The sequence below is a fragment of the Zootoca vivipara genome, chromosome 15 (genome assembly GCF_965207765.1).
Source record: "Zootoca vivipara chromosome 15, rZooViv2.hap1.1, whole genome shotgun sequence".
Classification (NCBI taxonomy): domain Eukaryota; kingdom Metazoa; phylum Chordata; class Lepidosauria; order Squamata; family Lacertidae; genus Zootoca; species Zootoca vivipara.
In genome coordinates, this window is record NC_142598.1 from 545,809 (window position 1) to 556,239 (window position 10,431).

A 10,431-nucleotide genomic window follows, 5' to 3' on the forward strand; every position below is an offset into this window, starting at 1 on the left:
GGGCTCCTTGATCACTGCAGATGGTGACAGCAGTCACGAAATTAAAAGACGCCTGCTTCTTGGGAGAAAAGCAATGACAAACCTAGACAGCATCTTAAAAAGCAGAGACATCACCTTGCCGACAAAGGTCCGTATAGTTAAAGCTATGGTTTTCCCAGTAGTGATGTATGGAAGTGAGAGCTGGACCATAAAGAAGGCTGGTCGCCAAAGAATTGATGCTTTTGAATTATGGTGCTGGAGGAGACTCTTGAGAGTCCCATGGACTGCTAGAAGATCAAACCTATCCATTCTTAAGGAAATCAGCCCTGAGTGCTCCCTGGAAGGACAGATCGTGAAGCTGAGGCTCCAATACTTTGGCCACCTCATGAGAAGAGAAGAATCCTTGGAAAAGACCCTGATGTTGGGAAAGATTGAGGGCACTAGGAGAAGGGGACGACAGAGGACAAGATGGTTGGACAGTGTTCTCGAAGCTACGAACATGAGTTTGACCAAACTGGCGTGCTATGGTCCATGGGGACACGACTAAACGACTAAACAACAACAACAACAGAAAGGGGCAAGATATCCCATTGACTATTTCCCTTAACCCAGGGTTGGGAAGCCTGTAACCATGAAGATGTCGCCAGACTAATCTAACTCCCATCAGGCCTGACTCTGACCACTGGCCACACTGGCCTGATGGGAGCTGGATTCCAACACCACCCAGAAGATCACAGGTTCCCCACCCCAGCCAGATGGGCGGGGTATAAGTAATAAATTATTATCATTACTGTTATCTTTCCCCAGGTGCCTCAGAGGTAGGGCCGTTCCGCCAGTGAGGCAAGGTGCGGTGACTGCCTCAGGTGGCAGGATCCACAGGGGCAGCAGAGCTGGTCTCCATGGACTGCACCACCTGCTGTGTTCACTCCTTGGAGGCCAGGTCTGCTTCCTCCTTGGCAGCCCCCCCCCCATGCCACCTGTACAGTGGCCTCTTAACAAATAGGAGGTGCTGCTAGTCTTCTGCCACCCTTCTTCCCAATGATGATATTTCTTCCCCCCTTGTTCCTAATGTAGATCTTCACTCATTCCTTCTTCCCTGGTTGGGGGAAGTGCCAGAATGTCTTGGAGATAGACAGAAATGAAGCACATGTCAACATTTCCAGCCCAGAGCATGGGAAATTATCCGGTTGAGTTTCAGTCTGTTGTGCCGGGGTTAAAGATTCGCTGATGTGGTGAGTAGGGAAGGAAAAAGAGGCCTGACCTGGCCATCTATATCTGTCATATTTCATACTGCTGCTGAGACCCTTTGTGGCTTTTGCTGTTATTCTCAAAACAGCCTGCTGCACCCACCCTCTTTCCAGGCTTCCCATGCTGGCTTCCTGCTCCCTCCCCACCCAAACTGCAATACTCCCCAAATCTAGAGATTATCCTTCAAAGAAAGATATAGTCTGCCTGCATACAGTTGCACAGCCTCCAGTTTCTCACTGATGAAAATAGGGACACGTGTGCATGCTTGCAACATCGCTAGACTCACACCAAAGACACCCTCCCACATCAAATGTTGCTGAAGGCACCTCTCCACAGGGGGCATGTTTTAATGTGATGATTTGTTGCTTTAAACTGATTGTGTTAATTGTTAGCAGCTCTGGAAACCCAGAGAGGTATGCAATACATGTAAATAAATTAATATTAATTGAATCTGCCTTAGTCCTGTTCTGCACTGGCTGCTTCAATAAATCACTCATATTCTTCTCCCCTCCAGAAAGAAGCATAATCCCTTATATGTCTACTCAGAAGCAAGCCGATTGAGTTCAGTGGATCTTCCTCCCAGGTAAGTGGGTATAGGATTGAAGCCGAATAATATATAGTAGACCATTTCAGGTCACAGTGGATCTGGTTGTACTTTCAGAATAGTTTCCAAGCATTTGTTATGTGACAAATTGATGGTAGTTGTGGGTGGGAGTTTTTAATAGACAGACAGCGAGAGAAATAAAGAGAGAGATCCTGGGCTGCTCTACAAAATAATAATATTCAAAATGGCTTACAAAAACTAAAAAATAAAAGTATAAACATCAAATCATTCAAGCTGCAATGAAAACATAGAAGTATACAGTGCAAAAGGGTTATAATGTACAAAGACACAGCAACAAGCAACCAGGTTAAACATTGGGCGGGGGGGAGGGGGGGGAGAGAGAGACCTGCTAAGCATCAGTACAACCTGATTAAATAAATGTGCTTTAAGTGCCTGTCTAAGCACAGGAAGAGAGGGATCCCAACAGACTTCTCCAGAGAAGGAATGCCATCGTTTAGAGGAAAAGAAGCCATGCACTGAAAACCAAGATGCATTTTCATTTCAAGATGGGCTGAAAAGAGAAGGACTTGTGTGTGTGCATGTGTACAGCAAGGCTGCAATCCTGCCCTGAAGACTAAAGTCACCTCCACACCTTACATTTAAAACACACAGATTTTCTGCAAAGATTCCTGGGAATTGTAGCTGGCCCTTCACAGAGCTACAATTCCCAGAAACTTTAACCAAACTAAAGTTCCCAGGATTCTTGGGTGGGGGACTGCCATGTACTTTAAACGTATGGTGTTGATGTGACCTAATAGAATCTGATGGATCCTTGTATGCTCTGAGGGATTTCCTAGTACCGTAGAGAGAACTGGCGGTCCTGTTGAGATCCTCTGTTACTGTGCAGCTTATCATAGACCCCATAGGAGCCAACCTCTAGGGGTCAAAGGGTCTTTGGCGCCCTAGAAAAATATTTGAGGGGGCCTCCCCCCAAGTTGAAGCATTGCCATTCAAATGGTATCCATGCATTGCATCATGTGGTCAATTGTGGAGTGCAGGGCTTACTTGGCCCCCCAACATTTTATTCAAAGTGGCCCCCAATAGGCCCTAGGAACTGCATATGCTCCAAGTGCCCCAATGTGGGGTTTACTCATGAGTGTAGGGAAGAATGGGGAAAGGGGAAAAGAAAGACAGACAGACACTTTGACCTGCAAAGCTCTGGTCCGAAGTGGGAGAGAGAGAGAGAAGGGACCTCCTCCACCCTTCGCCCAGGCTACTGTAATCACACAAAAGAATTGCATCATAGAATTCAATACAACCAATCAAACACATCAGCACATCCCAAAAAGGTTTCACGTGGGAGAGGATCAGGTAGCAGAGAATAGGTGAGGAAAAAGCAGGAAGGCCTTTCCCAGGCTGCAGATCTATCTGCACTACAAAGTATGTTATACTTGTAAACAGGAAAGAGGAGCAGTAAAAATTCCTGAAAGGATTAGGCAGGAGGACAGCAGAAAAACAGATAGGTTTTACTGGTACCTCCAGAAAAGCAGGATGGTAAAGGAATGCAATTTTCCAGCGATAGTCCCGGAATTATGAAAGCCATCCTTCTTTCTGATTTGATCCGAGAATGTTCCTATTTCACCCACCAGGGCCTCCAGCCCTGAGCTCAGGGAGGAGGATGAGTTGGTGCTTGGCCCAAGCAATGGTGGGGGCGATGGCAGTTCGGAGGGAGCATCCCATGGCCTCTCCGTGGCCCCTGCTGCCAGTTTCCTCGCTTGGGCAGCTCATGGCGGCTGCTGGACTGCGGGTGAGGAGGGGGAGAGGCTGCAGCTGCCAGGGCCCAGCCCTGTGTGACATGCCGGCTCTGAGGAGCAGGCAGAGGGCAGGGCCACCTTGGCCAGGGAGAAAGGGGAAGAAGAGCAGAACACAAGGAGTCTTGTTTTTTTCATTAAAAATGCTTTGTGTATCCACATCCAATCTTTCCCCTTTCTAAAATTTATTTATTTATGTGTTTTGTGTGTTTGTTTTTTGTAAATTGACCAAAGAATAAAATAAAATTGGGATTAAGGAGTTTTCTCAGGACAGGGGAGGGCATATTGTGTCCCGTTGGGATAGTGGTGGTGGTGGCCCTCGTCCTTGTTCTGATAGGAAATGCTCTGCAGGTGGGGGGGGAAATGGGGGGGTGAGAAATGTCCCTATTTTCATCTGTTGGAGGGTATGGAACTGTGTGCAATGAAAACTCAGGTGGTGCAAGAGTCACTGCAAACCTGATTGAACACATGTTAGAGCACATTACTCAGCCTACCATGTGTCTATGAAGGCAATGAAGAAAATCTACCCGGCATGTTCATTGTGTCCTTTTCTGAGTGACTCAAAGTTTGTTAACATTGATTCCATGCATATGCAAGAGACCAACACTCCGGCTACAAGGTGGTCCCTCTGTCACAGGTTGCTGAAGAGACCCAGCTGACCTCTGCAAAGAATTGAGCCTTCAGAGTTGTGGCACCAGATCTCTGGAACTCTCTCCCTCTTGAAATATGCCAGGATCCTACCATTTGTGCTTTTGACAGATGCTGATGGCATTTTTCTTCACTCAGGCTTCTTTGGTTTAATGTTGTTAATTTGTCCACCACCACTGCTGGAAGCCAGGGGCGGAGGAAGGGGTGTGTGGTAGGGGTGGCCCACCCTGGGTGTCACCACTGAGAGGCTCCGCGCTGCCCCAATGGTCCACCCGCTGCCTTCCCCCCCCCCCAGCTGTAGGGTGGCTGAGTGGGAGGAGGCAGGCAGGCTCCTCAGAGGCCCCGTGGAGCATCCTGGCCCTGCCCCCATGCCGCTGCTGAAAGCTGCTTTATTATGCTGTTTCATTGTTTATATTACATATATTCTCAAATTGTGCACAGCCTGGATATGTTGAGGTCCAGTGATCTAAAACATTTTGGCTAAATAAATAAATAAATAAATAATAAAAAACCCTAAATTCACTTAATTGGGAGTTAAGTCCCATTGAACTCGAAGGACTTACTTCTTAGCTGGCATGTATGGGAATTCACAATCTTAAAATTCCGTCCCTAACTTACCTTCCAAATGGGATGAGATTTCTCAGAAAGAAATACCCCAACACTGAGACAGTCTGGGACATAGGCAGTTTTGGAGCGATGCAAGATTTATGATTGCCAGGTTGATTTCTGGCTTTGCTTGTGAGCCCTTAAAGGGCAATGTGTGACAAGCGGAAATTCAGAAAGTGAAGCTTTTCCTTCCCTGTTAATGTGTGCTGTGGTGGGATATCTTCTTTAATGGTCCTTTAAAGGGACATAATTCCAGATGGTGGCAGAGGCAGGAACACCCAAGCAATCCTAATGCATTCTGTGCGGTGACTTCTGTTGTGGCGCTAGGCTAAACCCTTTCCTTGAGCTATGACAAAGCAGCTCATCTTCTCAGCGCCTCGCTGTTTTTCGTGCTTCCACCTGTAGCACCACCAGGGAGGAGTAAGGCAGGCCTGAACGCAGACCACTGCAGCACACTCCTGGCTAGTTGCAACAAGCCCGGCGTGAACTCCTGGCCCAGATGCACCACAGGCCTCCCAGATGCTTCAGAGGCCCAGGCAACACCAGCTGGAGTGCAAAAACGCAGCTGCCTCTGGGCAGGGATTGTTGAAGGTGTGTTAGAGGGGGATTTCCTCTTGGGAGAGGGGAGACTTCGGCAGAAGGAAGGGAAGAGGCAGTTTCACCTAAGGAGAGGGGAGGACAAGCAGAAGGCAGCCCAGTTTTGCCTTCCAAGATCTGTTCTTGAGTCTCCATCGTGGTGCCAAAATGTGCCACTCAAGAAACCATTAATGATGCCTTCTTCTTCCCTCTCACTCACTTATGTGATTCCAGAGCACTCTCAGGATCTGTCCAAACTCGTGTCTTCCAGAGCTACTTTGTTTCTACTTTCTAGCTATAAGCTGTGTGTGGAATTGCAACTGACTTTCCACACTTTGGGTGGGGTAGCACACTGTGTGTGCGCTCACTTGCTGGCTCCTTATTTCACTGTGGTGTTGTTTAGTCGTTTAGTCGTGTCCGACTCTTCGTGACCCCATGGACCAGGCACTCCTGTCTTCCACTGCCTCCCGCAGTTTGGTCAAACTCATGTTCGTAGCTTTGAGAACACTGTCCAAGCATCTCGTCCTCTGTCGTCCCCTTCTCCTTATGCCCTCAATCTTTCCCAACATCAGGGTCTTTTCCAGGGAGTCTTCTCTTCTCATGAGGTGGCCAAAGTATTGGAGCCTCAGCTTCAGGATCTGTCCTTCCAGTGAGCACTCAGGGCTGATTTCCTTCAGAATGGATAGGTTTGATCTTCTTGCAGTCCATGGGACTCTCAAGAGTCTCCTCCAGCACCATAATTCAAAAGCATCAATTCTTTGGCGACCAGCCTTCTTTATGGTCCAGCTCTCACTTCCATACATCACTACTGGGAAAACCATAGCTTTAACTATACGGACCTTTGTAGGCAAGGTGATGTCTCTGCTTTTTAAGATGCTGTCTAGGTTTGTCATTGCTTTTCTCCCAAGAAGCAGGCGTCTTTTAATTTCGTGACTGCTGTCACCATCTGCAGTGATCAAGGAGCCCAAGAAGGTAAAATCTCTCCCTGCCTCCATTTCTTCCCCTTCTATTTGCCAGGAGGTGATGGGACCAGTGGCCATGATCTTGGTTTTTTTGATGTTGAGCTTCAGACCATATTTTGCGCTCTCCTCTTTCACCCTCATTAAAAGGTTCTTTAATTCCTCCTCGCTTTCTGCCATCAAGGTTCTGTCATCTGCATACCTGAGGTTGTTGATATTTCTTCCGGCAATCTTAATTCCGGCTTGGGATTCATCTAGTCCAGCCTTTCGCATGATGAATTCTGCATATAAGTTAAATAAGCAGGGAGACAATATACAACCTTGTCATACTCCTTTCCCAATTTTGAACCAATCAGTTGTTCCATATCCAGTTCTAACTGTAGCTTCTTGTCCCACATAGAGATTTCTCAGGAGACAGATGAGGTGATCAGGCACTCCAATTTCTTTAAGAACTTGCCATAGTTTGCTGTGATCGACACAGTCAAATGCTTTTGCATAGTCAATGAAGCAGAAGTAGACGTTTTTCTGGAACTCTCTAGCTTTCTCCATAATCCAGCGCATGTTTGCTATTTGGTCTCTGGTTCCTCTCCCCCTTCGAAATCCAGCTTGGATTTCACTGTAAAACCCTCTTAAAAGGTAACACACTTGTGGCTTGACAGAGCTCTATGGATGGAGAAGGGGCAAACATAGTGGCAAAACAGCACTGGCAGTTAAGACCAGAAGAGGAAGTGTGCTTTAAGAAGGCAATATACTTTAATTTGCACCATAATGCTTTTTCACCTAAACACTATTCTGTGAATATTTCATTTTTTAAAAAAAAGGCAAAAGTTATTTTAAAAGCTTGAAGAAAAAGCCCCAGTAAAATGGCACCATAGTAGGGTTGGCATATCTGGACACCCCCAAAATTGTTGAGCTTTTTTCGCAAATTCCCACCAACTTTGAAATCCCAGGTGTATGGCAGCCCTGGTCAATAGCGAAGGTGTGCCAAAGAGCTTTAACATATGGCCTGTTTATTCATGCATCCTGATTTGCTTACACAAAGCTTATGTGGTTCTTAGATAATTATATCCAATATTCATTGAACATTTGCTCTGATTTGTTTCCTGGGCAGTTATATGGCGGTGAGCATTCAGCCTGCATTCATCCTGATCTGTTTGCAGGATGTTTACACATGTTCTCATTAGAAATTCCTTAGTCCCTCATCACTTTCCAACCCCCAAACATCTGTTTTAAGTGGATTTGTTGCACCTGGATGACACAGACCTGCAATCTACTTTCATCTTGCATACCTAGTGTTCTGGTATGCGCTGACAGTATAGACTATAGAGGCACTCAGAGTAGTTTTGTAGGCTAGGCTTATCTGTTGTTCTTACTTTCTCATTACAGTGCCTTATGACAATGCAGCATTCATTTCAAGTTAATTGGGAAAATGGGAGTTATAGTCTCTTCCCCTAAGACAAGTGCTGTTGGTTTTCTGACACATTAAAAAAGTCATTTTCTTATGGTCTCCCTGAGTGTCCCTTATTTTGGAATTCTTCCCATAGCTCACCTGCCATTATTTCACTGCACGTACCAAAATGGAAGGGGAACCCCAGGCTCAGACAACAAACTTTTGGGATTCAGCCCATAGCATGGAAATTGCCCAGTGCTCCTGACTATGTAAGTGGTGCGATTTTCAAAATGCAGATAAAATCCAAAAACAAATAGGCCCAGAAAATCCACTCTACCAAAAAGAGAAAGAGAGAAATCCTAAATATGTTGGAATATGCCTACACATGTTGTGTGTGAATGTTACATCATCCTTGTGTGGCCATCAGGGGTATCAAGAGTGGAGCAGGCACAACCTCACTCCCCTCTGCACATCATGGGCCAAATCAGGAGAGATATTGTGTGATACAGCCTTTTATCCCCAACTAAGGTCTTGAGAGCTTGCTGCTGCTAAAGGTGCTGGGAGGTAGGGGCACTTTTGCTTCTTGTTTTTAAAGGGCAAGTCTCCAAGTTAGTACAGTAGCAGAAACAAAGTGTATTTAAGTGCTGGCCAGGAGGGAGAATTTCACTGCTATTTTTCTCTGCCTCCCCTTGCTGTGCATTCAGACACACAGAACCTCTTCGTTAGTCCCCCTCATGCATGTCTGGAGGAAGATTTTGTGCTCAAAAAGGAAACTGCCATGCAGGTGGAGCGGAGCTAGATGAAGAAGAAAATCTCTGGATCTGTGCCTCTGGGGCAAACCCGGGCAAGCCCAGGAATCCTGCCCTGCAGCCTGCTGCTTTAAACTTGCTGGTTCCCTTCCCCACCTCCTTCCCAGTCCACTCAGACTTCCAGACTCCTCGCCCTTACCCACTAGACTCCACTCCTTCCTAACAAAACAGCTGCCTCTGGGGCAGGATGGGGCGTGCCAGGCACGGGGGGGGGGAGAGAGAGACGGGCCCTGCTGGTCCAACCCAGGCCTGCCATCTTCCCTCCCTCAGGCAAGCCAGGGTGGAGAAGGCTCATGGAATGCAGCCCGACTGCTTCCAAGGGTGTGGGGGCAGCCAGCCCTGACACGCGCCCCAAGTCATTGGGCTTGCTTGGCTCGTGGCTTCCCTCACGCCAGGACTGGGTGGGGCCCCCTCCCTTTAACCTCTCCTTTGCCAGAGCCTGCCACCCTTTCCCGGGCTGTTTCCACAAACTTCCCTGAGCTAAGAAACAGGGAGCTCCCTCCCCCTGCTTGGAACCTGCCTGCTACCATGCATTCACTTGGCCTCGGGGAAGCTGCTCCCTCTCAGCCTCTGTCCTCCAGCTGCTGTATGGGTCCAGTGTCCTGCCTTACAGGGTTGTTAGGAAGGATGCGACCAGATAATGCAAGTGAAGCCGCTTGAACATTCTGCAGTACAGTAAAAAAATTCAGTTTCCAAAATACAGATACCCCGCAAGCTTCCCACAGAGCGTAAGCCAACTTCTATTCTCTCCTCCAAACTCTTCTCTTTCTGTCACACCCACCTCTATTCCCCCAGTGCAGCAGCACCCCAGATTTCCACCCAGAATTCAACCCTGCCTCCACCTCATGGCATACATTCCCATCACCTCCTATGTGGTGGGTGTGGGACACATAGCACATGCCTTATCTCAGAGCAGATTACAGGGGTGGGGGGTATTGAATTTTGATTTGACACAATCCTCGGGCCTCCTCCCTGCTCTGATCCCCTCTACATTCTCAGCAGCACACATCTCAAACATTTCTCCCAGGCTTCGATGCCATACCCTCTCCCATGGGCGTAGCCAAGGGGGGCAGGGAGGGGCAGCTGCCCCCATCAATAAAAATCAATAAAAATACATAGCTAAGGTTCTGCCTCCCCCCCTAAAAAAAGGCCTGCCCCCCCCAAAAAATCCTGGCTACGCCCATGCCCACTCCCCATTCTTCACGCATTCATAGGATGGACCTCTGAGACCCTTCCCTGCCATTTGTCCTTTTATGTATTTGACTGATCAACTAATACCAAATTAGAAATGAAAACTGATATAGGCTTTTCAAAGTGTGAGCCATATTTCTGTAGTAAATTGCTTGCTTTGAGCAACTGTATGATGTAAAGGTAAAGGGACCCCTGACCATTAGGTCCAGTCGTGACCGACTCTGGGATTGCGGCGCTCATCTCGCGTTATTGGCCGAGGGAGCCGGCGTACGATGTACAAAGCAGAAAAGAAAGTATAAAATGCAAACTGTAACACCTCCACAGACACTGATATTAGCAGATCAGACTCTCCCCAAATTTATGCTCAACCTCCTGATCCCCCACCAAGTGCTTCCTTGCTCTTCCAGCATTTGTCAATGGAAGCTCTGTACAAATCGTCTCCTTGGAATATCCCACCCCCCCCCTTTGCCATCTGCTGCACACCTGCCTCTTGGGGGGCACTGCACTCTCTTCCCCCTCCCCACAAGGGTGTGACATAGTGCATAGACACACGCACACTTGCCCTGAGGGGGCTAACAAGAGAGGGGAGAGGAGGGTGTCAGGCCTGTTGGAACTGGCCAATTCTAGCCCCACCTCTCTGCCTCTGCGATGTAGAAATCCAAAAGTTCAA